Source organism: Cebus imitator, unplaced genomic scaffold (genome assembly GCF_001604975.1).
Source record: "Cebus imitator isolate Cc_AM_T3 unplaced genomic scaffold, Cebus_imitator-1.0 Scaffold98, whole genome shotgun sequence".
Lineage (NCBI taxonomy): Eukaryota > Metazoa > Chordata > Mammalia > Primates > Cebidae > Cebus > Cebus imitator.
The window spans coordinates 2,679,763-2,695,428 of NW_016107413.1; the positions used below are offsets into that span (position 1 = coordinate 2,679,763).

The 15,666-nt window shown below is 38.5% G+C and overlaps 1 protein-coding gene across 19 annotated transcripts in view; it reads left to right on the top strand.

Annotated features, from left to right (window-relative positions):
- The window catches only part of MTERF1 (mitochondrial transcription termination factor 1), a 477,890-nt gene that overhangs the window by 336,904 nt on the left and 125,320 nt on the right, over positions 1-15,666 (top strand). For 16 of the 19 annotated variants that reach the window (XR_005201547.1, XR_005201539.1, XR_005201534.1 and 13 more), the window contains one exon: positions 3,321-3,436. The exons of 2 other annotated variants lie outside the window; for them this stretch is intronic. The gene's annotated coding sequence lies outside the window, so the exon portion shown is untranslated. Of the gene's footprint in view, positions 1-387; positions 506-3,320; positions 3,437-15,666 lie in introns of all 19 variants that reach the window. One more of the 19 variants, XR_005201535.1, reaches the window with a different exon arrangement.

The window sequence follows — 15,666 nt, forward strand, 5'->3', positions numbered from 1 at the left end:
TGGCTAGCCAGCTTTCCCAACACCATTTATTGAACAGGGAATCCTTTCCCCATTGCTTGTTTTTGTCTGGTTTGTCAAAGATCGGATGGTTGTAGATATGTTGTGTTGCCTCCGAGACCTCTGTTCTGTTCCATTGGTCTATATCTCTGTTTTGGTACCGGTACCATTGTTGTTTTATCTTAAAGCCATTCAAAATTTTGTTTTACGACTGCTTCAGGCTCTTTGCCACCCATTGGCATGAGGGTGGCACTGGTTTATGTTTAAATTTCTTTCTTTCCTTGACTGTCTGTTTGCCCTGTTACCCAGGTGATTGACTCAGCTACTTCTGAGTCAATCTTCTGAAAAGTCATTTTCAGAAGCCTTACATTTTCTCTGCACCATCAACAGCAAATATTTCAGGCCTGAATCAGAGAGCCATTGTCTTTGTGGAGGTCGTGATGGTGCTGACTTGTCTTCATTGGTGTTCTCTCCCGCATGGGATCCTGCCAAGGAGACCTCTCATAGGGTGAGCTGGAGAATGTATTACTGTTTAGAAGAACTAATTTCATTTAGAAGTTGAAGTTTCAGCCAGCCCTCCTGAGAGTCAGAGTCAGTGTGAAGGTGCACTTGGGATGATCTACAGAAGACAGCGAACAACAAAAACTAAAAGCCAGCTGACATACCGCACCAGAAATTTCTGTTAAACAATGTTTAACAGAACATTTAACAATGTTTAACAGAACAATATTTAACAGAAATATTGTTTTATTTTTTATTTTTGGAGTAGGGGAGGCAACTTTGAATAATGGATACAAGGACCACATAAGAGGGATATGTACCAATGAGAAAAATTTTGTGCCAGATAGGAAATGAGATATAATAATGAAAACGAACTAAGTATTCCGGTGGAATTAGGAAGAGAGAAAATGTTTATGGATAAATCTTATTTGGGGATGAGAGCATGAATGCCAAGGAGAAAAAAGAAACACCAAACCTGCTGCTTACTGAGTCAGGACATGTTCTTTCATTAGTTCCTTAGTGTGTAGGGGGAGGTAAAGTGTCCCCTGGCTTGTTGTGAGAAAAAAGCTTCAGAGGGAAAGAAATGGGGCAGGCTGAGGCTTGTTGGTGGGGCTGAGATGTGAGCAAATGAAACCTAAAACAATAGTCACAATGATGAAATGCATCTAAGTGGCCTCAGAAGGACTTGGAATGCAGCCCTGTCTATACTATCGAAAGAAGAATCCAGCATGGATTTTCTTCCCCCATTATGGGCAGAAGGCAGGAGAAATTCAAAGACAATAGTGAATGGCACTTCCCCCTCCTGAGTATGGCACTGAAAGGTGTTGAAAACCAGAGGAACGCATTTTACTGCCATCTGTTCAGTTCCACAGTTATACAGTTGTCAACCATGGGGTCACATATTTAGCAAGTTTTTCCACTTACAGAAAAAAAGTGGCCAGGGGGAATTTAACCTTTTTTCTTCAAGAGCTTAAGCAAAGATGTTTTCATGGCCTTAGATGTGCTGGGGCCAGTTTCCAATCTTGAGCTCACTTGCTGTCCACGGGTGGCGGAACCGTCTCTGCCGACTGCTCTCACAGGTTATCTCAGGTAGGACATAGTTCTTAGTGCTGCTTCACGGCAGATAAACTGAGTCAGAAGGGTTCAAGGGGCTTGTCTCTGGACCTGGGAGAGGACAAGGAGTCCGGAGTTCCACAACCCAGAACAGAACACAGATCTCTGCTTCAGTCCTTGCCGCCTCCTCTCACCTTGACACACCGTTGGAATTTAGACAAAGGCTGACAGATCTTGAAACTTTCCTGGGGAAGGTCAGTCTCAGATACTGACAAGACACCAAGGGACTGCAGCTGCTTACTATGGAAAGAGCATGACCCTATGAAGAAAGGAAACGAAGGCCTGTAAAAGGGACATTTTTATAAGCAATATAAAAGGAGATACTTTTTGGGTTCATTTCTTTTTGTGCAAAAATGACGACTAGGGATATGAATCAAAGTTCGGGCTAGATTAGAAGTGTGTGCCTCAGAAGCGGCCACTGGCAGGTCAATCTACACTCTGGTTCGTGGCTAGTCCCCTTCTCACATCCATCAGCTCCAGCCCTGGTACCCTTCAGAGCAGCGTGGCAGTCGGAGGAGCTAAAGCCCTGTAAGCTGTGCATGTAACCACCATATATGCTCCATCACCACGTGATTTCATGGCCATGGACAAACTGCTTAACTTTGCCTGAGCCTCAATGATATTATCAATGAAACGGGGATATTTATATTTTCCTTGTTCCACGGGCTGTTGTGAGGGTCAATAAGAGGACACAAAAAGAAAAATTTTGACCACAAAGACTACTGTACACAGGTGTGGGTTCTAGAAAAATAAAGCTGTAAGTCTGTTGTTCTGTAGAGCATTGCTTCTCTGCATAGAGGACCCAATTAACTGTAAAATGTAGAGCGATGTGATGACACTGTAAATGTTGAAATTGTGTGTGGTTTTACTTTTTGAAGGGTGGCCTCATAAGCCTTAGATTACTTTTAGCTTTCTTGAGGAGGTACCACTGTCCCTATATTCTGCCATTTTTCTTTATAAAAGAGTTCCGGGTGTGGTGGCTCATGCCTGTAACGCCAGCACTTTGGGAGACAGAGGCAGGTGGATGACCTGAGGTTATAAGCTCGAGACCAGCCTGGCCAACATGGTAAAACCCCATCTCTACTAAAAAAGTAAACAACAACAAGAACAAAACACAAAATTTAGCCAGGCGTGGTGGCGTACACCTGTAATCCCAGCTACTGAGATCACACCATTGTACTCCAGCCTTGGCAACAAGAGCAAAACTCCATCTCAAAAAAAAAAAAAGTTTCCAGACTCTATGTATCTTTGTATCACATGGTGTCCATTTCCCATGAAGAGGCGTGAAGGTTTTACCTTACAGCTCCTCTTATCTTCCTGACAATTGAGGTTTTATAATTACTTTCATAAAATGTGTGTTGTTAGGTCCACTCAGAAGAAAGTACTTGTTTTCCATAGACTGCTGGTAAAATTTCACAAATCCAGAGCCCTACATTCTTTGGATTTCAGACTCTGTAGGTCAATTTCATTAAAACAAAGGGACAGAAGGGCAAAAGCCATATGCCCCTGAAACCATTTTGTCATATGTGGAACTAACCCAAAGGCAGTGAGGTTTGTTTCCACCTTCATTCTGCCCCACCATTTAAGACTTAACATTTCTTTGCCCTGGTGCCAAATTTAGGGCAGGGTTATGGGGAGGAAGTGGATGCCAGGGAAACATACATTTTATTTTATATTCATACACATGTCTTCTTTAATTTTTATTACAGGGCTGCAAGCTGCCTAGGCCAGAGGAAATTTTGAATGAACTCAGCTTTCAGTGACCAGGAGTGGAGACATAAAAAGAGCTTTTCAGCCTCTCTGGTTACAGAGATAAGTACAAAAGGTAACTGGCATTAAGTCTGTAGTAATATCTGCTCTAAGTACTGATCATGATTTGAATCTCTCGATAACTGATTCTAGGAAGGCAGGAATATTTATCAAGCTATTAGGAGAGGCTGTTTCGTGCTGATAAGATGCCTACAACTGATGAGGTCCACCTGAAGTCAGGATGAGGCTGGGCTGGATTTACAGCCATTTGCAGTGAGAGCAAAAACGTTCTCCTCAAGAACAGCATGAGGCAGTCAGCGAAATTATGCAATCTGTTGCCAGGGGTAAGCCTATGGAATCTTAAGGAAACAGAGTTGGTGAGCACCCCAGCAGGTAAGGTGATTGGGATACTATACTAATAGTTGACCAGTAAGTCACAACTTCATTGATGTTGAGGGTGAGGAAGTAGGGGTGGGATAAATGAGACAGCAAAGTTACTAATCTGTAAATTTCATTTTTCAGAAAAATCTCACACTGAATTGTAAGGTTCCAGACCTGGGATTATCCTGGATTTTTAAAAAAGTGAAATCACCCATTTAATACAACTCCAGGGCCTTAGTTTGGGTTATTAGCACCGTGAGAGAAGGTGCAGTACAGGCAATATTAAAGTTAAAACCAAACAGCAGTAAAGCAGTCACCTGCATTTTATATTCGTTGTCTGTTATGTTTTGCACTCATGCATAACCTCAGTACCAGCTTTTACATTTTGTTTTAAAAAATACAAATATACTACCTCACACTTTAAAAAATGAGTTCAGTTGGCTTCTAAAATAAGAACTTGTTTTTTGAGATTGATCTCATTTTTTAAAATAAAAATATAGGATGTGATGTAGATATGCTGACCCATAAGGGCAGTTGAGTGACCTCTCCAATAAGTCTCTGGGACATATCCCCCTAATGTCTTAAGGGGAACTTTCTTTTTACTTTCTCCTGAGTTGGTTTTTCAGAAGCATATAGATTTAATTAGCAATACAACGCTTCTCCCTCTTTCGTCTGTGCTCAACATTTGCCTAAAGCCTTCTCATGAGAAATAATATTTACTGATTGCCTGGAAGATACGCAGTTATTTTATTCCACTAGATGTGCTAGATTTTTATCTCTGGATCAAACCAGACCATCAGAGAATGACTATTTGCATCTTACTGGTTTTCCTTCCTCTTGAAGAATCAGTTTTACTAAATTTGTAAATTCAGATTTGGTGCTTTGATGTTATACCTTTGGTCTGCTTTGAAGGCATGTTTAACAAATAGCCCTATGTAATTTGCTGCTGTCAGCCTGGCTGTGGTGAAAGGCATTTTCTCCTACCCCTCTCCTCTGTCCCACCAAAACATCTACTTTAAAAGAAGGAGAACTTAGTCATCCCAGCTGGGCTGTGTGTGTGTGTGTGTGTGTGCTTGTGTGTCTCTGTGTGTGTCCTGAGCATCTAATATATTCGCCTTTTATCAGCATTTGTGACTTAACCAGGGTCCCTTTTGGTTTTGATCCTGAAGACTCACAGACACCCCTGTGGCCCTCCTCTGGTAACTGCCTGGTGTTTCCTCCATCTACTTTTGTCTTGCTCTCCTTACAGGAAGTATAGCATAGCTGTTAAGAACACAGACTGGAGCCAGACAGCCTGAGTTTGAATTCTGCTCTATCGCTTTCTCTAGGCTGTATTACTTTGAACAAGTTTCTCCTCTGTGCTTCAGTTTTCTCATTTCTAAAATAGAGACAATAATTGTACCTGTTTCTTAGAGTCCTGGTAAGGGGTTTAAAAATGTTAAGTGTTTAAGGTGATGCCTGAAACACAGTAAGCTCTATATAAATGTTAGCTATTATTCTTACTAGCCTGATTGGTCTCATATCATATTTTACTCTACAGGTTTTAGTTACCCCAAATTATCTTGGGAAGAGATGGGAAACATATAATTCTAAAATGTGAAAATTTAAATGGGGAATCATGGTGACTATCCAGTTAAGCCCAACCAACATGTTAATTTTTACTTTATCTGGATTTTTTATGTAAAAATGCTGTTTTGCATGAACTGTTTTGGATGATTATGGCAGTTTCTCTACTTTACTCCATGTGAACCAGAGATTCTCCCTATTTCTTTCTTAAACATTGAGTTCAGTGGTAAGGCCACTGAAGTCAACTGGGTCTTACGTGAATATTAGGAATAATATCAAGAATAACCCAATACTCAGTTGCCACCCTCGGAGCCCTTCCTATCCCAGCCTATTGTGTACAGAGCTTACCTGAATGCCTCTCCTGACGTCAAGATGTCAGTGGGATCCGCGATAAAAATCACACCCATAGTTTAAAGCCCCAGTTCTTGCTATTCTGCCACCTCCCAGCAGGAGGTGAACAAAAGACCATGAGCATCAGACAGGGAACCTGGCTCTGAATGGCAGCCTGAACCCTCTCCTCAGAGGCTCCCTCCTAGACCCCAGACTAGCTATGCTCTGGGAGACAGCCCCATTTCCTGAAGGCTTTGGCTTTGCTTCTGAAGCAGCAGGAGCCAAAGAGAAAAATAATTCTTTTCCAATGTGCCTCACTGCTGCACAGTTCAGTGTCTTCCAGAACAAATTTCAGATGTTAGATTCTCAGTGCGGGGCTTGCTTCAGAGGCTAGCTCTTACAGTGGTGCTAAACAGATAAAATATTAAGCATCAGTGCATTCCCCAAATCATTAGCACAGAATCCACAGGTAATGAATTCAGCTTGAGGCTATTTGGGGCCTGTTGTTTCTGTTTCCCACCCATCGCATACACTTTTCAGTTATGTACTCTCTCTGCACAAGATGAGGGTACACACAGTGTGTCCCCAGAAGGCTTGCAATGTCTCATTTTTGCCAGAAACTCTAGCTCTGGGGGCTCTGAACTCTCTTTCAGAAGCAGAGAGGAAGAAAGTACAATCATGTAGCTAACTCACTGATGAGAAAATGCTATTTCTTAAACCAAATTACTGATTTGAAACAATTTGGAGGATTTAAAAATCTATAAATATATGTCAGAAGTTAAAGAGTACACCTTCTCCTCTTTTCATAATTATTTAAAATTGCTTCGTTAGTTGACCAACATCACCTTTAATTCTTACCCTGACCCTAAGAGGTTGGTAGTTTGGGTTCCTGTCGTCTCTGAGCTTCTAGTAGAGAAGTCAAATATCAAGAGAAATGGGTATATACAGGTCTCCTGATGAGCAAATGGAGACAGATTTTGAAGGCAGTCCCAGATGCCTGATCTGGGGTGTTCCTTATAGTCTAATCTTAGTTTAGCTCTGATTAAGTGGAAAATGGCATATTCACTTTGCACAGAGGCAACCCGAATATTTTTAGTAAGAGAGAAACACATTTTCAATTTAGAGATGGCATCAGCTAGATGGATAAATTATGTAGCCCAAAGTGGGCTGCTGAGCTACAAGATTTTAGAATGGAGTAAAGTTCATTAAACTTTCATATAAACCATTTCATGTACACTTGTGATCACACAGTTTAAATACAAGGTATTTGAAACTTGTTTCTCCTCACTGGACTCATGAAGTCAGCGACTAGTTATTTCCTGCCTGGAATTTATAAAAACTTTATTGGTCTTTTAGTTTAATGGTTTAATACTGTTAATCATTGTAAGGGGTTGTAGAGATTGTGTTTCAGAATTATCTTCAAATATGCAAAACAGCAAGTTATTGTAGAGCAATCATGGTTATTTGATCTTAAATCTAGAAGAATACTGTGAACAAACGGAATGAGGGGTAAGAATTGGAAGGGAAAATAATTCTACTTTAATGTAATGCAATGATACATCAATTTAAGGATGACTACAATATGGCTAAAGGCTGAGCAGCAGATAATGTAGTGTGGCAGAACCACTGGACAAGTTGGTGAATGAATTTGTTTTCAATGATTATCAGATATCAGGACCATTTCTGTTGTGACAGAAAACCCAGCCCAAGTTGGTTTAAGTCAAGAGGGAATTTATTCACTAATGGAATTAAACATTCCAACATATCTGATTTCAGGCAAGGCTTTACTTAACAGGGATACTGGGACCCTGTTGGTTTGGCTCTGCTCTCTGTTATATGTTGGATTAATTCTTGGGCTACATGATTATAGCAATTATTTAATCTCATGATGTTTAAATTAAGATCCAAAAGTTTCATTGAGTTTAATGGCCACCCATCATCTCTGATGCCTGTCTCCAAACAAATCACTGTGATCACTGTGGCCAGAAGATCCTGAAGCTCTGTTTGGTTGGGCTTAGGTCACATGACATCTATGGAGTTGAGTGTGAAGTCATTTTTTGCCATTCCTGCTGTAAATGGAGAATCGGGAAAGAAGATACTCAAAATAGAAAGGGGGAATTAGTAAAGGAAGTACAGTGAATGGATGCCAGAGGGCCAAAACCTGGTTTTTACTGTACATAGCATAGTCATTAATAGGAGCAATAAAGGAAAAAAATACACTAATATAAAAATTCTAAATATCATTAACAATGAACAGCAGCCCAAAGAACAATTATTAATCTTCTGTTTTAGAGACATCCATGTATCATTTTGTTCATGTACATACTTCAGAGAAGTATTAGCTAAAGACCATGGCATTTAATTGTAATGAAAGACCTAAAGTGTTTCCAGAAGTTTTCAACTGGGTGCAGAGGTCTATTACACTGAAAGTGTAGCAATGTGCTTCTTTACCAGCTCTTACCTTTTCTGTCTTGAACTGAAGTATTTGTACTGAGAAAAATAATAAGGGTTAGATTAGGGGATTTGCCTTAGTCCATTTTGTGTTGCCATGAAGGAATACCTGAGGCTGGATTAGAATGTATAAAGAAAAACAAAAGTGATTTGCCATCTGCATGAGTGAGGCCTCAGCCTACTTCTACTTATGGTGGAAGGTGAAGGGGAATCAGGGTGGGCAGAGATCAGATGGTGAGAGAGAGGAGGCAGGAGGGGCTGGAGGGAGGTAGTGCCAGGCTCCTTTTACTAATAAGCTCTCGTAGAAACTAATAGAGTGAGAACTCACTCACTCCCCATACACTCCCATCCCAAGGGAAGCATTAATCTATTCTTGAGGGATCTACCCCTAGGACCCAACACTTCCATTAGGCCACACCTCCAACATTGGGGATCAAATTTCAACATGATGTTTGAGGGGACAAACATTCAAACTACAGCAGGAGTCTTCAGGTAGGGCTTAGGCTAGAAGATGATGAGCTTAGCCTTTTAAAGGCATCTGAGAGTTGCATAAGTGAGTCACAAATCCAATGGTTCCTGTCTTACATGGATGTGGACAAGCACAATGGAAAAGTAGTAAGAGCAACATAAATGTAGTTGATGAACTCTGGGCACAGAGGCTGAAGTTGAGCACTTGCAAACTCAGGGAAAAAACCGTGTGAACTTAATTTATCAGCACTGTAACCAGAATGTAGCCAGTCGACCATCAGCCAACATAGAATTTTTGCATTCTTGCTGCATTTGTATTTGCTTTTTCCTTTGGCTGGAATATGTATTCCCCAGCTTTTACCATGCTTCACACATGCTTATCCTTCAGGCCTCAACTCTCCAGTGAGAGCTTCCTGACTCTCTCACTTTGCCCCATTTACTTAGCATTCTGTTTATTTCCTTTATAGCACCTTTTTTAAAATTTTAAACTACTGTTTATTTATTTACTTGTCTATTGCCCATGTCTTCCCACTAGAATTATGCTCCTTACAGGTAAAGATGTTAGTTATATTACTCACTTCTGGATGTCCAGCATCTAGTGCCTGGCACACATGGAGGCTAAATAAACGTTCGTTGAATAAATGTTAGGGACACAGAAAGAACAAAGCGTATTAGAAATAAAATAGCTCACTTTGCCAAATGCAAACAACAATAAGAATCAAGGCCACTTCTGGCAAGAGGTTCTGAACTTTTTTGTGTGTAGCAGATGCTCTGGCAGTCTGGTAAAGCCTGTGGACCCCATCCAATAATATTTTTAAATGTATGAAAATACATTTTTGATTCAATTTTCAACTTACATTAATTTGTAGGAACACAGTTATCAAAATATTTTAAAATTTGTGATATGGCAATATATGTGCCTATTTATTAAGGTAGGCAATGATAAGATCTAGCCTGATCTAATAACTAACATGATTTTAAGGTAATAAGGAGAGTAAATTATATTTTGAGATTTTGCAACTGCCATAATGTGACAAGAAAATATGTGTGACTTTCTATTGGTAACAGTAGCTTGTTGCTATTATAGTAATTGAAGGAAATGCTAAATTTCATTAGAAGTTACTGAAAACAAAGGCGTAATTTTTTCCTCATCGAAATATATGGACCCCCTATATTCTACCTACACACCTCTTAAGGGGATTGTTAAGAACTCCTGGAGCTATGTGCTTCACCATTCCATATATATGGTGGAGTTAAGTATTAATGTTAGGGCAATCAGCAGCTATACCTAAATCTTGTCTGTAATTGCCGTGTGTGTGTGTGTGTGTGTGTGTGTGTGTGTGTGTGTATACATACACACACATATACATATACACACACATATACATACACACACAGTCATGTATTACACACACACACACGCACCATAAATATATGTATGCTAGCCATTAGAAAACAGTATATAGCTTATCCAAATAGTTGGTTTAGTTCTTATTTAAATAAAATGTTCTTTCTCTCATAGAGTACTGAGCTAAAGGACTCTTTAATTAAGTACTGCTAAGGAAAATAACTGATCTGGTAACTCTACACATTGTTGTTACTATTCTGCTTCTGTGATTTGATGAGTGAGAAAACAAACTTTTATAGAACATATGCTCTTTTAGGGATAAACTATTTAGCTCAGGTGCTCAAGATCCTTTACATATGCAGGGAAGAGTTAGCACTTCAGACAACTCTCTTCTTTAAGACACTCACATGTCACATCCTCCTTTTGCATAGGAAGAGAATCAGTCCATTATCAGTTTTCCCTTTTTCCGTAAATAATAAAGTAAATATTTCTGTGGCTGTGATATAATGCACCTGTCTCCTCAACATTATGTTTTATAATAATTCCTTTATTTCTGTCTTTGTAGCTTATACTAAATTTCACAGGGCAAGAGATTCACTTTCACTGCTAGTTTGAAAATATGTAAAGGGTTGAGCATTACAGATCTCATTCTTTATTCTCACTCTTGACCAGAAAAACATCATCCTGCAAAGGAGGGTCCCAAAAGAGAAACAAGAACTCGGGGTAGATTGCCCCCTTCAGCTCACTGGGAGAGCATTTAGAGCACCTCAAAGGGCATGCGGAAAACCATCTGTGTTACTCCTCAAACTGGAAGATGGGCTGTGTGAGTGAGTGCATCCATTTCAATAAGGACTTCAAAGAGGTGTTTAAGAATTTACTTTCCACTATGACCCCAGGATAAACTATGATCTTCACACACACTTTCTCTTGATTCTTCCAAGGTATCATTAAGAATTTAGAAACATGGTTATAACTTTAAAATTTTTCAAACATTGTGAAGTGTAGTCATTTTTGATGCGAGTGTCTTATTTTTCAGGTGTTTTCCATGCCTATACCAGCAAGGCCTCGTTCTTATTTAATTTGAGATGTGTATCAGTCAGTATATACTAGATTTTGTCATGGTAACAATCCCTAAATCTCTGTATCTTAACCCAAGAAATGTCTATCTCATACATTTTTCTTATGGTCCAATATAAAGGCTTCTGTTCATTGTAGATACTCGGAGACTGAGGCTGTTGGAGGTTCCATCTTGATACACACTTCCACAATCGTTATACTAGAAGGAAAGGAATACGGAAAGCAGGAGCCGGCTCATAGCATCGCACATACCTTCTCTCATATTTTATTGTCTAAGGAAAGTAGCATGGCCACACTAAACTTCAAAGTTTGGGGAAGTGCAAGCCTTGTGCCTGGAAGAAGAGCTGGGAATGTTTGTGAAAGGTCTTATGACTACCACAGTGCACCCTCTGGTTACTAAATGTTTTTTTCACTCCTTGTGCCCAAGGGAGAACAACCCAAAAGTTCCCACCTATTGAGAGCCTCAAGCTCAGAGCTCAGGATCTCTGAGGGACATTCAGTAGTCGCTATTTCAGGTCTGGATATAGTCCTTCTTAAGCCAGAGAGCTATGAATTAAAAGATGTGTTTTGTTCTTTCTATATACCTGTTATGTAATGGTGGAACAGGAATAGAAAAAACTCAATATTAACATTCAGAAAGAGGAAGAATGGGATACACCTAGGAATTCTAAAATCCCTCTGGGCAGAGGTGGCAGGAGCCTCCCCGCCAGAGGGGTGAAGAATGTTCCTTCATCAGACCTGATTCTTTCCTCTTTCCTCCCTCTGAGAGGCTCGCCCTTCTCTGTTATCTCCTTGGTCACATTTGAAGTGAAACTTGGAGGTTATGTGTTATTTGAGCATTAGCAGCTTCCTCATCCTACTTCTTGCCTCTCATGTTGCTAGCCCAAGGGTCCTTTTAAACCACAATCACAACCTGTTTTCACTAGGCTGGTGGTTCTATTGGCAGTATAACACTCTCCAAAACTTGGCCAGCTTCTGAGGTATTTGATTCTAGTCAGCCTCATACCCCAAGAGCTCACTTACAACTTTTTTTAGACATGATTCCTAGTTATGCTATATTTCTTTGCTTTCTCTCCTCCATGTCCTCTCATTGTTTCTATACTTTATTATGGGCTCCTTAGATTTATCAGGATTCAAAGGAAAAGCCACACTCATAGTCTGCTTTCCCTGGACATTTTCGTCCAATTGAGAGGATTTATTGGGCTTGTTCCTCATTTGGAATCTCAGACACCTTATTCCATTCACAAGCTTTTGTTTGCTTGTTTTATTTTATATCCTGTGTGATTTACATTCATTATTGTCTGTCCTTCTCATTATAACTATCCTAGTGGCTGTGAAGTGGTATCTAATTATCGTTTCAATTTACATTTCCCTAATGACTAATAACATTGGACGTCTTTTCATGTCTTTATTACCCATTTGCATATCTTCTTTGGTGTTCTGTCCATGCAAGTACTTTGTTCATTTTTAAATTGGGCTTTATTTTTATTGCTGAGTTGTAAGAGTGCTGTATATATTCTAGATACAAGTCCCTTGTTAGATATATAAATTGCAAATATTTTCTTCCATTCTGTTGGTTATCTTTTCACTTTCATTATGGTGTCCTTTGAAGCACAAAAGTTTTAAATTTTAATGAAGTCCAATTTATCCTTTTTTCTTTTTTTTTTTTTGTTGTTGTTGTGCTTTGAGTGTTGTATATAAGAAACCATTGTCTAACCCAAAGTCATAAAGATTTACTTCTATGTTAACAAAAAAGGAAACAAAACAAACAAAAACTAACAAAAAGATTTACTTCTATGTTTTCTTCTAAGATTTTTATATATTTAGCTTTCGTATTTATGTCCATAATCTGCTTGGAGGTAATTTTGATATATAATGTAAAGTAGTGGTCCAAATTTGTTATTTTCCATGTGGCTGTCTTGTTCAGAACCATTTGTTGAAAAGACCTGTTCTTTCCCCATTGAATTGCCTTGGCATACTTGTTGAAAACTTCCTCTTCCTTCATCTTTCTTTTTCTCTTTTTAAAAATTCAGTTGTTGTCTGTCATCCAGCAGCCCTATTTCTCTGCACACATGCTCTTTTTTATCTCTTTACTTCTATCTCCCTTTTCTGGAGACATGTTCTTTGGGTTCCAGTTGATCTTTCTTGTAAGTAGGTTTTTCTTTTAAAAGAAAAAAAAATTTTTTTTTTTTTGGCTTCTTCAGACTCAGATCCAGTATCCTAAGCACATTAGTTCCTTAAGCAGGGAAAGATGACTTTGTTTTCCCCTAACTAGGTTAGTTTTGAAGAAGCAAGCAAACAGGCTGTAGGTCCCTCAATAACCCACCTAGAGTAAGCCTCCTGGCTGCCTAGTCTCTTTATACTCCTAGCTTGGCTTAGAAAAGCCACAGCCTACCTCGTCAGCGCTTCTTGGCCTCTTAGAGAGAGGAAGATCCACACATTTACAGGAGATCACGTTCTGTCTTCCTTTCTGGGCTGCAGGTATGTTTCTGAACCAAGCTCTTCCCAGAACCCACTACTTTGTGAAAATCAAGAGAGTGTCTGCTTATCTTCAGCCATTCGTGCCACTCACAGTGAAAATTCTATCAGGATTCCCACAAAGCCTGAGATCTCTCTAGTCCATGGATTGCAGCAGTCTCTTCTCTCAGGAGAAGCATAAAGAAGTGAAGTTGGGTATGGGTATCCACTAATCCCTAAATAAGTATCTATATATTTCAGGAAGTAACCTGAAATAACAAAATCTAATTTCGGTGATGGTTGTTTGTGGTGATGAAAAATTGACAAGTTGCATGGCTACCAAAGCAATATTACATTTACAGAATTTTAATATGAAACAGTATTTGTGTTTTGGTGTTACCTTTTTCTGAAACTATTTACACGGTTTTTGTCAGGCAACAGCATCAATTCTTGGCTCAGTAACATCTTTTTAGCATATTATTAATTATGAAAAGATTATTCAGCAAGTTGCTGCTGAAATTCAGGAATCAGGTATCTTACGTGTTATTTTAGTCATGGTTGAGTACTCAGGATGAAGCTTTTATACCACATGATTACAACTTAATGAAGAGGTCTTAGGCTATTAATGAGTGAACTATCTTTAAACTCAGATATCAATAAAACGTTTTTCAATTTTAAAATGCATTTAGTATTTGAAAACAGTAGAGAATTTCTCAATGTGATTCCATTTATGCTGCATGCAAGCAGAATGGCAGATCATTATTTACTAACCACTTAAAAAATTACCAGGGAAAATTAAATTATAGCAGAAATTTATAGATTCAGATGAGTAGGGGTAGATGTAGGGAAAGGAAAGGGGCAATTGGATTTAGTAGACAATTTGAACTTTAAATTCTTTTGAAATAATTTTTATGTATATACAGTATCTTAACTCCTCCAAAATAGTTTCTGGGTAAAAACCATTGAAGGGAACCTTGGTGTTTTGCTTTTTAAATTGTTTCTTAATTTTAACTTGTAAGCAATTAATAGGTTCAAATCCCTTAAAGAGTTCTTCACAGTTTATATAACATATGACATTCTTTATAGTTTATATAATATTCTAGAAAAATCTCAGTTGTCTCATGAATTCAATTTGTAGTTTTTAAAAAGCATAGATCGTTGTGGAGTTGTCAATAAGACGGTATTTAGTTGTTGTAAAACCTATCTCTATTTTATAATCACTGCAAAATGTCTCTAAAGGAACTGAAAGGATCCAAAATAATGGGATTTTTGCATAGTAGTTCAGGCATGTAAAATACTTGCTCAGCTATCTACACCCTTAGTAACCTAATATTTGCATGTGCAAGGGGCATTCCTTTGTAAGATTCCAATGTCATATTGTAACGGTCTAGGTCATCAGTTGCTATGGTCAGAAAAGAGTATTGGCTTTTTCAGTTTGTGTCCTTTGTGTTCCTTATTTTAATTTGAAACAATTAAAATTGTGCTAGCTTGCTACATTTCCCTAGAGAAGGTGTTTCTCTGTTTTTTCTTTTTAAAGTTTATTATTTTACTTTTAGTTTTTGTGGGTGCATAGTAGTATATATATTTATGGGGTATATTAGATACTTTGATATAGGCAAAGTGTCTAATATACCCCATAAATATATATATATTACTATGTGCAATGTGTAATAATCACATCAGAATAATGGGGTATCTATACCCTTAAGCATTTATCTTTTGTGTTACAAACAATCCAATTGTACTCTTAGTTATTTTTAAATGTACAATTAAATTATTATTGACTATAATCACACTGTTGTGCTGTCAAATTCTAGGTCTTATCCATTAACCATCCCTAGTTCCCCCTCTCCCCCCACCACTGCAACTGCCTTTCCTAGCCTCTGGTTACAATCCTTCTATTCTCTATCTCCATAAATTCAATTGATTTGATTTTTAGCTCCCATAAATAAGTGAAAACATACAAAGTTTATCTTTCTGTGCTTGGCTTATTTCACTTAACATAATGACTTCCAGTTCCATCCATGTTGTTGCAAGTGACAGAATCTCATTCTTTTTTATGGCTGAATAATTACTTCTCTGTATGTATGTACCACATTTTCTTTTTTTCCCCCCATTTATTTATTTTATTGCATTTTAGGTTTTGGGGTACATGTGAAGAACATGCAAAATTGTTGCATAGGTACACACGTGGCAGTGTGATTTGCTGCCTTCCTCCCCATCACCTA